The sequence below is a fragment of the Balaenoptera ricei genome, chromosome 12 (genome assembly GCF_028023285.1).
Source record: "Balaenoptera ricei isolate mBalRic1 chromosome 12, mBalRic1.hap2, whole genome shotgun sequence".
Classification (NCBI taxonomy): domain Eukaryota; kingdom Metazoa; phylum Chordata; class Mammalia; order Artiodactyla; family Balaenopteridae; genus Balaenoptera; species Balaenoptera ricei.
Window position 1 is genome coordinate 61,968,923 of NC_082650.1, and position 16,316 is coordinate 61,985,238.

Below are 16,316 nucleotides of genomic sequence, written 5' to 3' on the forward strand. Positions count from 1 at the left end.
TGCAGCTCCTTTAACCCACACTTCCTGAGCACTGGTGGTATCAAGTCAGAGAAGACCAAGATTCAAATGTCTAGAAAAGGCACATTTATTGATACAGAAGATCAGAAGTTACCTAGGATGGAGTGGGAGTGGGAATAAACTTTGGGGGTTGATAGAAATGTTCTAAAAGTGGATTGAGGTGATAGCTGTACAACTCTATATACATAGACTAAAAATTATTAAGCTGTGCACTTACAATGGGTGAAATTTATGGTCTGTAAATTCACCCTCAGTAAAGCTGTTCTTTTTTTTTTTTTTTTTTTTTTGGAACAGAGAAAGGTTTATTGCAGGGCCATGCAAGGAGACAGTGGCTCATGCCTTAAAAAGACCAAACTCCCCGAAAGCTTTCAGCAAATCCCATTTATAGGAAAGATGAGGGAGGGGCATGGTTAGTTGTTGCAAAATTTTTGGTTTCAGATCCTTTGTTCTTGAGGTCAGGTAATGATGTTCCTGTAAATCTCCACCAAAACAAATGTTATTCTCTGTTCTGACAAGAAAGCGCAAGGTCCCAAGGCCCAACTTTCACCCTCCGAGGTCCAGATCCTTCCTCATAAGAAGGGGGTCCCTGCTCAGGCCAGTTACCCTGTCCATGAGCATTCGTCCAGCACTCAGTCTGGGTCCTCCCGCCATTGCCCAGGCCCAGATGAAGAGGCAGATCTTAGCTGGCAGTGCCTTCAGGGTCAGGTTCCCAGGCCCTACCCAGAAGTCATCACTGAGGGAGCAAGGCACCCAGGATCCAGCTGGCCCTCAGGCTCCTCAGGCCACCCAAACACGGGGGTGGGGGGGTATGCCGGGTCCTGCAGACTGCAACACATGCAGACTGCTACTGCCACTAGGTCGCAGAGGCAGGGACAGGGGAGAGGTTCGCGTTGCCCCAAGGCCTGGGCCCGGTCAGTGGGTGACCATGGCAACGGCTCTGGAACTCTGCAGGACACAGCCCCCGGCCTTCTCCCCAGGCCCCCCAGCTCACCCGCCAGCCAGAGGCTGGGGGGCCTACAGCAGCGGTCCCCAGTGTTTTTGGCACCAGGGACTAGTTTCGTAGAAGACACTTTTACCACGGACCGGGTTGGGGGAGAGTTCAGACGGTAATGCAAGCGATGGGGAGCGGCAGATGAAGCTTCAATCGCTCCCTTCTGCTCACTTCCTGCTGTGCGGCCCAGGCGTGGTAACCCCTGGCCTGGAGGACCCTGGGGAGAAGGCTGCGATCTGCCTCTTACCGCACTCTCTGCCCGCGACAACCACCACTCGGCCGACCGATGGCCCAGCGGGGCCTCTAACCACCGCACTAGTGGTCTTGCGCTAACAGTTGCCTGGTAACGGGCCGTTCAGGTGCGTCTGCTAACAGCTGCGTGCCACCTTGCTTCTATTACAATTCCTCCCTTTTCTTTGCTACTCCTCAATGTTGAGGAGAAAACGTGGGTATGTTTTGGATACAGTGGTTAATCATAAACTCAGTAGAGGAACTGGGTTTTAGGGGGACTTGCTTTCAACCTCCAATCCTGTTTCATCCTTCACAAATTAGTAAAGCTGTTCTTAAAAAGTGATGAGAGCTATGGAGAAGGGACAGTAATACAGGGTAAGGAGAACTGAGAGTGAAGGGGTGGGGTGGGGTGGGGGGTAGTTTGCATTTTAAATAGGTGATCACAGTGGACCTCAGTGAGAAGGTGACATTTGCGCAAAGACCCAAAGGAGGTGAGGGAGGGAGCCTGGGGACAGCCAGGAGGAGGAGCAGTCCAGGTAGAGGAAACCAGGGACGACGTGCACAGGTTCTAAAGTAGAAAAGGAGGCCAGTGAGACCAGGGCAGGAGCGGACAGTGGACAGTAGAAGGTAAGGATAGAGGAGAATAGGAGGGGATAGATGGTGTAGATTGTGTTGGTTCTTGGGATGGAATCTAATGCAGTTTTAAGCAAAAGAGTAAGGCGATCTAACTCAGGTTTTAAAAAGATCACCCCAGCTGCAGTACTGGGAACAGTCTCTGGGAAGCAAAGGAGACCAGCCAGGAATCTGCTGCAGTAGTTTAAGCATCAGCTGCTGTTGACTGGGGCAATGGTGAGAGCAGGAAGGTGGTCAGAAACGGTCAGATTCCAGGTATATCTTGAAGGTAAAACCAACAGAATTTCCTGACTGCTTGGATGCGAGCTGTCAGAGAAAGAAGCAAGGATGACTCCACGGTTCTGGGCCTGAGCAACGAAAGATGGGGAAGCTCCGGATGAGGCAGGTTTGAAGGAAAAAAATTAAAAAGCACGTACTGGGAACTTTGCTACTAAACTATATTATATCTGCCAAAGTCACTTCACATAATTTTGGTAACATTCTTCTAAAGGCCAATTTGACTCTAAGGTAGGTTTCCTTCCAACACATTCATTAGTTGGGGTACTTTAGGGAAATGAATTGGCCATGCAAAATGTAGAAATATTTATTTGAAATTCTGATTCTTGGCCTTCTTTTTATTCTTAGGACTGCTGAACAGCTTATTTTCGTATAACTTCTTAATTATGCTTCTAATGACATTAGATTTAACCTGCCTGGAAAGGTCCTGCTGTTGGTCCAAAGTGAACCAACAGAAAAGAGCAGTGACACCAATGACAGTCACTTATCCCTCAGTGATTCTTATTAACCAGAGCCGCTGAGCTGGGAAAAGGCCCAATCAATGAATGTTGGGCTATGTTAATGAACTCCATCTCCTATAAAAATATCAAGTGTTAGAGCAAAATTCATGAAGTGTCACAAAGAAGTGCCAAAATTCAAGGTCAATCTCTCTTGTGAGTTATTTCTCCTTAGAAGAAGGCTCTCTAAAAGAGATGAAGGTAGAAAAGGTTAAATTCCTATCTGTAGACTTAAATAATACCTACTCTCATTTCATGATGTAAAATACAGATTTTTCTTTCTTGCACTTCTAAATTTATATGTGCGTGTTGGGTTCTCTCTATTTATTCTGCACATCTGGCCACCGGACTTCTCCATGTGATCGTTATCATTAATACACGAGTTAGAAATACCCATTAGGCTCAGCAGCTGTGCCCAAGGCCATTACTTCCTCTCATTTGGCACAGATGGCCAAAGAGATGATTTTGGCAGACGGGCCAAGTGCGAGCCACCTAATGAAGCTGCAGCCTCAAAACCAACTGATGGTAAATGCAATTTTACAGTTATCCTCACCCTCCTCCCTCTCTCTCCCTCTCTCCCCCTGCTCCCATCCTTGACACAAAAAGCAGAAGAAAGAGTACACGCTAACTCTAATTTGCCAAAGCTCTAAACACACCATCTCATCTGATTTTCCAAGGAGGAAAAGGTAACTCAACAAAACAATTCCAGTTCTAAAATGGTCATTCTTTCGGTCAAAAGCCTTTTTTCTTCAACTCAAAAATAATCCTGTAGGGAGGGTGGGAGGGAGGGAGATGCAAGAGGGAAGAGATATGGGAACATATGTATATGTATAACTGATTCACTTTGTTATAAAGCAGAAACTAACACACCATTGTAAAGCAATTATACTCCAATAAAGATGTTTAAAATAAATAAATAAAAAATCCTGCAAAAAGGATTAAGCTGGTTTGTACCTAACTCAATATCAGAGAAACCATCACAATAGTCATAATAATAATTAAACGAACATGGACAAACAAATATATAATACCATACCTTCTTTCATATACTCACATGCCTTAAAATGACTTCTCTTAAAACTATAAGTAGGCAATATCCTCACCATGCATAACTCTCTTAGATTGTAAAATTCACTTATAATTTCATAAGCTGTTTAATGGCAAGGTTTCTTTTTCTCCTTATTTGTATGCTGGTGCTTAAGAGTTGCATATCTCCTCAAAATGCCTGATATTCAAATGTTTTGATGCTTTAAGATCATGATAGTGAAGAAGGTCATGAAATTCCCCTCAGACATAAAAGATGCACACACATAGACACACTGTTTCAGCCAGTTCCTGAAGACAGAATATTAAATTTAAAAGCCTATTAAAAACCTGCAAAACACCCTCCAAACCTTCCCTAAAATAAAGAGCAAATGACAATTCAAAATTACGGTTTCTCTGCTCCCAGGGAAATCCTGCTGTAAAGATCTATACTATTCTGCCACAGTTCACCACAGATAGACCTGTTAATCAATGACTCATAGGACTTTATCCACGGTAGAAACTATATTCTCCAGTTGGCTTATATAATGCCATGTAATCACCATCAACACTCTAAATCTAAAAAGGTATAAAAAAGCATCTGATTTTATCTTGTGCAGAAATGTCTATTTTTTTTAATCAATCAAACTGCTTCAATGTTGGGTAATACTGCAATGAGGATATTTATAAAGATGCTCTCTGCAGTAATCACCTGATTACTTGTACACAAATTTGAGTGGAAAATCCTAACTTCTGTTTCAGCAGTGAATATGTTAATCACACATTACTACTCCTATCCAGAGCACTTAGTAAAGAATTGCCTGCAATGTTTAAACGTCCACTGAATATCCAAAGAGTTGGGTGACCTCAGAACTTATTTACCTTGCTCTTTTTTGTTAAGTGTGAATGGCAAGAAAACTGAGGCCCAGATCCAGGTGGCACGGCGGGTCCTTGGGAGGTAGGAATAAGGAGCAGAGTGTGTGCAGGTCCCTGTGCTCTTGACCTGCAGCTCCGGGATTAGACCCACCATCAGAATCACTCGGGAAGGGTGTTCTAATACACAGGGGCTCAGTACCAATACAGATTCCAACATAATAAATATAGACTCCAGGAATCTATATTTTTAAAACAACTCCAGGTCCTTCTGAGGACCGTCTCTTTACAGAGCCTGGTTGCAACCTCTGGGTTGGACCTACTTACAGAATAGTGATCATGTATGATTTTCTAAAGCAAGGCTCCAGAACAGCCTAACAAATCAATAATGGAGCTCTTTTAGTATACACAGAGCTTTTAAAAAATATATCTAATTTTGTTCTCATGATGCTTACTATTATCCCAGTTTATAAAGGAGACTCGGGCACAGAGCTCCCGCGGCGGAGCTGGAAACTCAAGCACTCTGACTCCGAGGGCCCTTGCTCTCCCGATCCACTTCATTGCGCACGGCCCCCAGGCTCACCTCACGTACAGAAATACAACCAGTGAGGGGTTTTCAGTTCTGCTCCGGGACGCACGCAACCACAGGTGGGAGCAGTCTTAAGAAACGGCCTTATCAACACTGGCACTGCCCTCAGGAAGCCTGAAAGTTGGCCTGAAGAGGGAAATGTGGCTGGTTCCTGGGAGGATCCTCTTTCCTGGCTGAGATACTGATGGATGCTGTGCCACCATATAGAAAAATCCTCTCCTGAAACTCAATCCGCTCCCATCCCTGAGGTCAACCGTGAGGTTCCAGATAAGAAGAGAGAGAACTAAAAAAGTTCTTGAGTCAGCGATACCTGGGCTTCTTATTTTATTTCCTTTTTTTTAACATCTTTATTGGAGTATAATTGCTTTATAATGGTGTGTTAGTTTCTGCTGTAAAACAAAGTGAATCGGCTATACATATATATATATATATATATATATATATATATATATCCCTATATCTCCTCCCTCTTGCAACTCCCTCCCTCCCTCCCTATCCCACCCCTCTAGGTGGTCACAAAACACGGAGCTGATCTCCCTGTGCTATGGGACTGCTTCCCATTAGCTAGCTATTTTACATTTGGTAGTGTATATATGTCCATGCCACTCTCTCACTTCGTCCCAGCTCACCCTTCCCCCTCCCTGTGTCCTCAAGTCCATTCTCTACATCTGCATGTTTATTCCTGTCCTGCCCCTAGTGGGCTTCTTAAATATCTTGCTCTATGGCTGGTTACTGCCCAACACACTTAATGGGCTCACTTAATGTTGAGATGCAAGAGGTCCTCTTTCATCCTTGCCTCTGTCTCTTCATCAATCAACACATGAATAAAGAAAAGGAACAGAATACCAAAAGCTGCTGATTGAGGCACTGCAAGTTTGCACATGAGCCAAGAATGATAGCAACAAAATTCTTAAGCAATCATAGGATATGGTTTTCCAAAAAGAGGTCAATATAGAGGAAGTAGAATAACTTCAAGAATACAGTGCCCAAAAAGAAAAATACAGTAATCAAGGCACATATTGAGGAGGTCTGGGAATTTCATGCCCCATTAGGACAAGGGGTAAAGTATGTCCTTATTTACAAAGGCAATACATAGCTAAACCATGTAACTGACTCCTCCTGTCCCAATTCCACACTTATCAAACCCTGAGCCACAAAGAGACAAGGTGCTGGCCAATGAGCTCCACCCACATCTGCAAACTCTTCAGCAGTTACATACATCAGATATATCAATATTCCACTTTAAAGCAACTGATAATATGTAGTGACAATAAATTAACTACAGACTTCTGGAGAGCAATATTGATAGAACAACATGAAACACAAATCAAAAGTTGACAACTTTGTGAAAGATAACAAGGTCAGAAAAGGAAATTTAACCATAAAACCCTACGGATGACACTAAGATTCACAAATTAGAGTTTCAGTAAAAAGTCAAGTTAAATACTGTGTAGAAAGGCCTTAGGGCTGTGCACGAGTTTCTCAAATGACATTTGATCAATTCGGAAGCCCTATCTTTAGATGATATTAAATACCTTCAAGAAATGATAAGTAGCTTTGACTCAAAGCTAAAGAAGATAAGCTGTGTCCAAATTAAATCAGATTGTAGGTAATTAATGTTTCCATAGAAGAAAAAACCAAAACCTTCATTCCATATTTCTTTAGGCTTTGAATTCTCAAAAAACCAATCAGTCATATCAGCTCAAAGACATCAGTCTGAGGAAGACTAGTGAATCTTTGCAGCTTAAGGGTTATTGGATTATATCTGTACTACTGCCTATCACAAAAACAGCACTTTAAAAAAAAAGTCTTGGGCTTCCCTGGTGGCGCAGCGATTGAGAGTCTGCCTGCCAATGCAGGGGACACGGGTTCGAGCCCTGGTCTGGGAAGATCCCACATGCCGCGGAGCAACTGGGCCCGTGAGCCACAATTGCTGAGCCTGTGCGTCTGGAGCCTGTGTTCCGTAACAAGAGAGACCGTGATAGTGAGAGGCCCACGCACCACGATGAAGAGTGGCCCCCACTTGCCGCAACTAGAGAAAGCCCTCGCACAGAAACGAAGACCCAGCACAGCCATAAATAAAAAGCCCTCGCACAGAAACGAAGACCCAACACAGCCATAAATAAATAAATAAAAAAAAAAAAAAAAAAAAAAAAAGTCTCCTTTCAGGGAATGTCAAACGGAATAGGTGAGGAAGCAAGTCAAAGAGAGACTCTATCAAAATAAATCTCTTCCATTTGGATATCTACCTCAATTATGAATCTAAATTTCCAAAATAATAACCACAGCTGTCACTTGGGAAGTGGTTGAGAATATGCTCATATTAAAAGACTTTTTTTCCTTAGTAATATGACTTTGTAACTTTGCTGTTGTGTGAATCAGATGCAAACACAAGATCTGGCACTGATGTCATCTTGGCTACTATATTTTTCATCCTGGAATTCAAACCTCACTATAATTAATATCTACTATATACTGAATCTTTTTTTTTTTAATTTTACTATATTCTCTTCTGGATTCGCAGAGAGTAAAGACATAGGTAAAGGATATTCTGTCTTTGACAAACGATCACAAATTTAACATGAGCAATTCCCTAAGCCTTTCTTATTTTAGGTATCTAAACTAATGTTACTTACCAACTACTAAACATATATCTGAATTATTATATTGCAACATATTTAAAGAAACACTGAAATAAATACATACATACATACATACATACATACCAGAGCACATTTAGCACAAGAAATAGTCTTTTCTATAATGAAGTGCTTTGTAATTCACTGTATGATAAAAACAGAACTTAGCATGGTAAATAGGCTCCTAAAATTTACTGCTCAGACTACCTTCCTATAAATGTTCTTTGTTATCACTACTACAAAAGTCAACAGTGTAGTAGGCTGCTAGTAGTTCCCACGGCTGTCTGGGTTACCCCAAGCCCATGATCTGGGGGGTAACCTTGCAAAAAGTCAGGACACACTAGCCTCATCTGCACTCCTAGGTCATCAGAGAACCAAATGATATCAAAAAAGCAGAAAGGGGCTTCCCTGATGGCGCAGTGGTTGAGAATCTGCCTGCCAATGCAGGGGACACGGGTTCGAGCCCTGGTCTGGGAAGATCCCACATGCCGCGGAGCAACTGGGCCCGTGAGCCACAACTACTGAGCCTGAGCGTCTGGAGCCTCTGCTCCGCAACAAGAGAGGCCGCGATAGTGAGAGGCCCGCGCACCGCGATGAAGAGTGGCCCCCACTCGCCGCAACTGGAGAAAGCCCTCACACAGAAACGAAGACCCAACACAGCCAAAAATAAACATAATAAATAAATAATAAATAAAAATTAAAAAAAAAAAAGGGCAGAAAGATTACTCTGCCGTTTGTGAAGATAAGGACCTGCTTGGCAGGGGCGGGGGAGGGGACAGAGAGTGACACAGAGAAAAAAGAAAAAAATAGATTTAACTGGGAAGTATTCTCTTTGGGAAGACTTTAATCCTATCTGACTTGAAAGTGAATTTGAGGAGTTTTTTCTTTGAGCCTGGGGAGCTCTTGACCTTTTCATAAAATTTACATAATTCAGCATGAAGGGAAACCCCTAGTTGAATAGAAACATGTTGGCAACTAGAACTTGATCTCACAGAAATGTTAGGTCTGTACCCACCAGGTAATAGGTGCTGCTTTTATTAATCCACAGGGGACACAAGAGGCAGCTTTGTGCTTTTTACAGATGGGGACACCTGAAGAGATCCTATAATAGGGCCCCAGTGAGCTGCCTAGACAGGAGAAAACTGACCCTCCCTCCTTTTCCCTGTGGCTTCAGGAGTTGCAGAAAAGAGTGGGAGGGCTTGCCAGAGCCTCTGACAGACATTAACCCCAACATACACATTCCTCTCCCCAGGAGAGCCCACCTAAGCAGTCCACTGCTCACTCAAAGCTGCATTACACAAAGAGGCTAGCTCCTCGCTAAGGCTGGCAGACGAGATTAAGACATTTTACATGGGACATACAATTTAAGTGAATTCTACCCTCATGTTGAGGAAGGCAAAGGTAGGAGGGAAAGGGGAGGCAAAGGGAAGGAATTAGAGAGTACGGAGATTTTATTATGCACCGGGCATTGTGCTAGATGTTTACTATGCGTATCTTATTTAGTCTGAGAATAGCCCTGTCATCAAGGTAATAGAATTCCCATTTTACAGATGAGGAAAATGAGACTGAGGGGAGATGTGTTAGCTCGATCCCAGAGCCAGTACCAAGATCACACAGCCAAGAAGTGTCAGGTTTAGCATTCAAATCCAGGCTCCAAGGCTGTGCCACGCTACCTTGCACACACATACAACGTGCAAGAACTGGAAGAACTAAAACTTATAAATAATAAGGCTTCTAAGTAATGATTTAAAATGAGACACCAGAACTTGTGTCATAAAAAATTGCAAAATGCCTCCTCCACTGCTCTTGGCATCTGTCCCATTAGCATTGACTGTGTTCCCACTGAAGCGATCAGCTTGGATGGGACTCCTTATTCGAACAATATCCTGTATGCCAAACAGGCTGTGCTGGGGAGTAGGGGGATTATAGAAAAGTCCTGCTTCTAAGTAACTGGAACTAGCTCATCTGGCATGGAAAGCAGACTATATTATACCTCAAACAAACATGTAGGAGAAAGTCAAGAGTCTACGAAAACTGCCAAAGAGTTTCCTTCTTCATTTAAAAATCATCTTATCAGTCAGTTAATTCCAACCTTGTAAAACTCTTTTAGACAAATTTACAGCTTTCAGTGCTTTCACCATATGTGGAATTAATCTGACTCCAAGTCAGGTTTGCAACTGTTATTTTTTTATACATAGTTCTTCTTAAAATCTCATCGAAATTTATAGCACCGTATGTCTAAATCAAGTTAAATTAAATGCATTAATGCATCACAATGTGCATATGAAACATGGCAAGAGCAAAAGAAATATGAAGAAAGTTGAGCGCTTCTTCCACCTCTTAGGTAAAGATCTCAGCAAGAAGGGTATGAGCATGAGGGACCCTATCAGAATCACAGAACCAGGGAAAAGATGAACAAAACGAATTTCATCTATTTATTCCCAATAAGTGGGAAAGCAAGATGTTCTAGGATAAATTCTCAAGTTCTACTCTCCAAACTGGAAGAAATTCTGAGATAATGGGAACCAGATACAGAAGGAAGGAAGGGGGAAGTAAGGCTCTGCCTGACACAGAGACAAAACCAGGTCTATCTCCACTGTCATCAAAAGCTCTGTTTAATAAGAAAGAAGGGCTCCGAACATCGCGTGTTCATAATATTTTCCATTACTTGCCAAATATATCTGTGAAGAGCAAATCATCACATTGGCTTATACTGTACTTGACTGGAATTAAAATCCCTCCAACTTCAAAGCGAACTCCTGTCATGCCAAATGTCCTCAGTGCTAGACTCTAGCCGGCTGTCATGTTTTCTATTTTATTTCATCCTGTTACCTTGTGCCCATGATTCTAACAGGCAGTTCTCTCACCCAGTCATTCCAAATCTAGTACTTGAATCCAAGTCTAACTTCCACTTACTTGTCACATTTTTTATTTCATATTTCCACTCAGGAAACAAAAAGTTGACCCAATCAGGATCAAGAGCAGAGGACATTTATCTGTTACTAAAGGCTTCTCTCTGGGTGTGAGTATAGATTTCCAAACAGCAAACACACAGCATACATTTCTCCTCACTTATCCCACAGATATGAGACTTCATCAAAGGTGTATCTAACATTAAAATCTCTATCTGCAAGAGCCTCCCTAACCTCCAAGCCTGTGACCCTACGAAAAGAAAATGTTTACACTGATATGTTCTATTCTCATCTAATTTTCACAATCTCTTTCCCATTTCTAAAAATCCAGGTATTTGTCCACTCTAATTGCATTCATGTAAAATATCTATATATGCTTTCTTTCCACAGAAAAGTGATAACATGAGAGGAAATTATGTGCCATTTGTTAGATGTTAAGAATACAGACACACCATAATAGTTAATGGGTATTTATTGTGTACCAGACTCTGTATAGAGAACTTAACACTTGGTTCATCCTTTGCCTTATGTTCAGTCTTTTAGAAGAATCAGTACTACACTCAATGGATTCTCCCCTATGTCTACAACTCCCCTCTTGGTCTCCTTCACCAACTTGTCTTCCTCCATCCCCTCCCTACATCCCCAGTTCCTTCTTCTTGCTGCACTCAAATTGGAGACCATATTTCTTCCCACAGCCTGTGTCATCCCTTCAGCTACAATGATGAACTCATCAATATCAGAGATCATGTACATTATCCTCTCAGCTCACAATTCCAACTGACTGTCTGGCAGAACCTTCCATCTTTCGACAGCTAAAGGGATCTTCATTTACTATAAGCACACCCAGCCATCGAGGTCCAGCACTAATCCTCCTCCTACACAGGATTTACCTGACCTCCACAGTCAGAATATTTTTTAATTTTTTTCTTGTATCTGTGTTTCTGTGGAATTTTGTATCTCTGTCGTAGCATTTAACACACAGCTGCCTCAAAATCACAATTATATACATGCCTGTAACCTCCATTAGGTAACTGGCACAGAGGAGTGGGTATGAAGTGAGGAGAGTTGCTGAGGTTTAACGTTTTCTTTCACTGGTCCAGTTTAACATCACATAATCTTGGATTCTTCATCTGTCAAATGGATATAACATGCTCACTTTATAGGGATGTTGTGAAGACAATATGGAAAGCAGTTTGCATGTAGGAGGGGCTGGAAAAGTAGAAGCTGCCAGGAGCAATATGTTTGTTTGCTTTGAATCCTTAAGGGCAGAGATGTTATCTCCACAGCACCCAGCCAGGACTTTGCTATATTAGTATTGACTAACATCTTCATGGCTCTTTAATTAGATGTGCAACACATTCCCAGGAATTGAAAACTGAAATTTACTTATTTATCACTAAAGCCTCCTTCCAGAGGATGATTTTAGAATAACAGAACTATTAGAAGCGACTGTCCAAGTGTTGGTTTTTTTCTTTTTTAATGAGACCTATTTGGATCCACAAAAGAAATGATGTAAATAAAATAACACTCCTTTCTAACCATCAGGTCTGCTTCAGTGAAGTCTACTGACATCTTTGTAGTTTAGTAGACATATGAGAAAGTGGCAGCCTCTCAAAAATATTTGCTTCATTACAAGATTACTTAAGGAGTAAAGAGTATTTTCTCTGCCAGGGTCCTGGAATCGAATGTCCCTTTGAGTTTCCAGTTACATTTTTGTTCCTTTGGAACCTTGAAATATTCTGTGGTAGGTTTTAACTAATTACCTAAAGCCTTAATAGGAACTTTTCATTGAAAGGTTCAGGATGCTCCTTTTTTCTGACCAACTTTCTATTCTACCTCTTCCTGCAGTGACAGGTACCCGACTGACTTTTCCTATACTTCTTAGTCCTACGTGCAGAATAAATTGTTATAAGCATGAAAAGTTTTAAGCTATAAATGCTTTTGTTTCACCAGATTCAAAAATTCCTCTTTTGGAGCACTTCATGCTCTTCCATTTTCTCTGAGATATGAGAAAGAGACCTAGGAACCCTCAGGAACAAACTTGGACCTGTTTATTGGATGTTGAGCATGTTTGTTAGAGATTTTAATATCAAAATCAGAAAACTCCCAATCACTCTCATAATGATGGATGTATTTGTTTACATCAGTATTCTGTTAGAGAAAAACAGTTTAGAATTGAATGAGACCTCAGTAGTTATGGATTGCAAACTGGTAGGTCCCAGGTCACTTGTGGCCCAGATATATTTTTAATGTGGTCCTTACAGTTTTTTAAATTAAAGACACTTCAAATTTAAAAATCTGGAAGTTTCTTTTTTTCTTGAAAAAAAGAGAACCTTTTAAAGCCACGGTGGCAACAGCCAGCAACAGGCAAGTAGGAGCTGCCCCCTTTAGAGTGGTTTGCATGTTCCAGCCATAATCCACACCACCTCTCTCCCACGCGTTTCCCACTGGGCCTGCTCCAGTTCCTTACCTTGCCTACCAAACCCCTGCACACACTGGACAAGCAAACACAGGATTTTTTAAAAGGCAAAGAGCCTGGATCCAAGAAGGGCTTTCCCATTCACTAGCTCTGTGACCTTGAGCAAGCTCTGAGTCTAGGTCCCCCAGCTTTAAACTGAAGATACTTCCTTGACCTCACAAGGTTGTTATGGGGATTAAAAAAGAAGTGTACAGAAAGTACTTTGTAAACTGGAATATAAAATGTTTGTCATCCTTATTCATTTCACAGCACCCGCCCCCCCCCCATCAGTAGCACAAATCCCCTCCACCTACCTCAGTTATGATCGCTTCCCTTCTTCCTCCTATAATTACACTCTGTATGACACAATTTAAAATCCAAATAAAAAGAATTTGATATATTTTCTGGCCTCACTTAATAAAAGGTAGAAAAAAGGAACAAATATCAAAGGAAAACAAAATGAATTGTTGAATGCCAGTGGGTCTTTACTAGGCCATTTCTGTTTGTAATGAAGGTATGAAGTTAGTGCAGAGTGCAATTACTGGACTGCAGATCTCTCCAAGTGCTGTGTGATAAGTTCACCCATCAGGTGCCTGAGGCCTAAAGGTGAAACTGACAGCCCAGTTCTTAGGGGTTCCTGTGAGACAGACCTCCTCTTGGGCCTCACCAGTGCTCCAGTAAAGGATCCAATCTATCAGAAAAAAACCAACAGGATCTACAAAGCTGGGCTTCCTTCCTCTCTACATTTTAATATAAGCTCTAAAAGCTTAGAATCTGGTGTATTAAGCTATGGCACACATTTTATATATATATCTACCTGCATACAGATATACGTCAAAAATCAATAAGAGACTTGAAAGAAAACAGAATCTTTTCAGAAATGGGCAGAGGTGCAAAAAACTGCACTCAAAGAGTGATGCAGTGGATACAGAAATGTTAGCAAAGATGTATGCTATGAAAGCTATCTCCTTACATTAGGAATTCACGTATGTATTCCTGTTCTGGTCATTTTACAACAGAAGATCATCCTTGTGTGGGGAACCATAATTAATTCATCTTCTGCTTTTAATGTTAAGACAATCACGCCTGAGTGAACTGCAAAATATACTATGGAAAGAGAGGGGAAGAAGGGGTTTTAATTGGAATCAGCGTTCTTTATAAGATCACCAAAATGGGAGTAATTTATGATTCAGGACTCAATCCGTTGAAAAATCCATCTGACGAATCCTTTTTAAAGCACTCCGTACAGTGCAATTACCGCTTTTCTTGAAGTTGAATGAAACCGTCGCCTGAATACAGATTAACGAATGCCAAATTACCACAAGGTCCTCAGTGTACATTTCACTTTTAAAAATCAAAATAAATAACAGCATCATTTAAGAAACCAGTTCTTTCAACAGACGCCCCAAGGCTGATGTTTAAGCAAGTCTCCTTGGCAACCAAGGAGCAAAGTACATCTTGGGCTACGAGGAAGGGGAGAAAAGGGGGAGCAACTCCAGGGCTGGGTAGAATAAGTAACCGGGAATAGTAATTGCTCCAGCTAGACGACGCTGCTAGAGGCTGCATGCCCCTGAAATTTCAACTCCGGTCTCGCCCCCACTGGCTCACCAGCAGCCTCCCACCCTCTCCCTCCGGTGTGCAGGCACCAACCCCGAACAGGTTACGAGGAGAGAGAGAGACTAGCTTACCCGAGGGGGTGAGCGGTCTCCGGGGTTACGTACCCGAGGCGGCAGCGCAGGCACCGGGCTTTCCCTGATGCACAATGGCCCTGCTTCGCCCGACGATGCCGAGGTTAAGAGAAACCGCAGTAGCTTCGTTCTGCCGGTTTGGGGATGCAGCTGTGAAGAACGAGCGCGCTAGCGCGTGTGTGCGCGTGTGTATGTGTGTGTCCGTGAACGTGTGTGCGAGCGTGTGTGGCAGTGAGCGTGTGTGTGTCTGCGCGCTCCCGGACTCTCCCGCGGGGAAACAGTGTCTCCTAGTAAATGAAAGCAGCTGCCAGCCCCGCGGGTGGCGCGTCCAGCTCGCTCTGCTCTAGGCAACAGCGTCAGCCTGGAAACGCACCTCGGTGGAACCGCGCGGGCTCAGACAGCGAAGGGCTCCGCCCCCTCCCGCCTCCGGCGAGCCAGCGCGCACGCACACCCCGCCCCCTCCGCCGGCGAGCGCGTGCGTCCCTCCCCCGCCCCCGCCGCCGGGGAGGCGCGCACGCTGGTCAGCCCCGTCCCGCTCCCGACGGCGCGCCAGCGCGCGCGCCCGCTCTCCCCGGAAGTCGCCCTCCTCCGCAACGGTCCTCTTTTGCTCTCCGACAGTGGCGCTGCTGGCCGCTGGATCTCTTGCACCGCCTGCAGTCTCAGCTGCGGCTCCTCCTGCGACGACCGAGATCCTGGGACCCAGCCCGCCTGTTCCCAGACTGCCTCCCAGGGCTGGAGAGCGACCTGCGGGAACAGACGCCGTGGCCGCAACTTGGTGTGGCCGCGGGCTCTGGCCCTCTGCTTCCCTCCGTCGACCCAACTAACTTGTAAAGTTCAAATTGCTCCTATTCCTAGTGGCCCCTTTGCAGGACCTATGTCGTGGCCCTCCTTAGGATAACATACTTTATGGTACTGTCGAAAACGGCTTTCTGGTAACCTTAAGAAATGACAAGGGATCTCCAGGGATGGACGACGGAAGCCCTGAATCTGAGGAATGAGGAAGAGTATTTGGTTGCAGCTAATTCAGCATCAAAACTGCAGAGACAACAACCCCAGAATACCACCATTAAATTTCGGGGCCTGGCCCACTCGTGTCACTTGCGGGTCATTCCTGTGTAAAACATGCTTAGAAACGCAAACCTAAGCAAAGTGAATAATCTTGATAGGTAAAAATATTACATATTTCACTTTTGAATTGAAAACCTTGGTCCGATGTGGAGTTATGCAACCTGGTAACCATGAAATGAAACTCTAAATTGGAGTAAGCTGTGTTATGTAGGAGTTTGGGGTTTAAAGTACGAGGAAGATGGAATTTCACAGAATGTTAAGTCCCTTCTCTTGCGGGTGTGTTCTTCCACAGTTGGGCTAGGAACATGCCCTGATCTATTTCAGGTGTCCCTAACATTCTCATTAGTCTCAAATCAATGGTTCATCATTTTTTCCTCTTTCAGACCCACAAGTTTTCTGGCCCTGTCCCCCCCTCACCCA

At 43.4% G+C, this 16,316-nt stretch overlaps 1 protein-coding gene across 5 annotated transcripts in view; it reads right to left on the reverse strand.

The window, feature by feature from the left end:
* The window catches only part of KLHL32 (kelch like family member 32), a 230,963-nt gene extending 215,761 nt beyond the window's left edge, over positions 1–15,202 (reverse strand). For 4 of the 5 annotated variants that reach the window (XR_009506207.1, XM_059941554.1, XM_059941556.1 and 1 more), the window contains exon 1: positions 14,862–15,202. The gene's annotated coding sequence lies outside the window, so the exon portion shown is untranslated. Of the gene's footprint in view, positions 1–14,828 lie in introns of all 5 variants that reach the window. The other variant, XM_059941555.1, reaches the window with a different exon arrangement.
* Between the last annotated feature and the right edge of the window lie 1,114 nt (positions 15,203–16,316).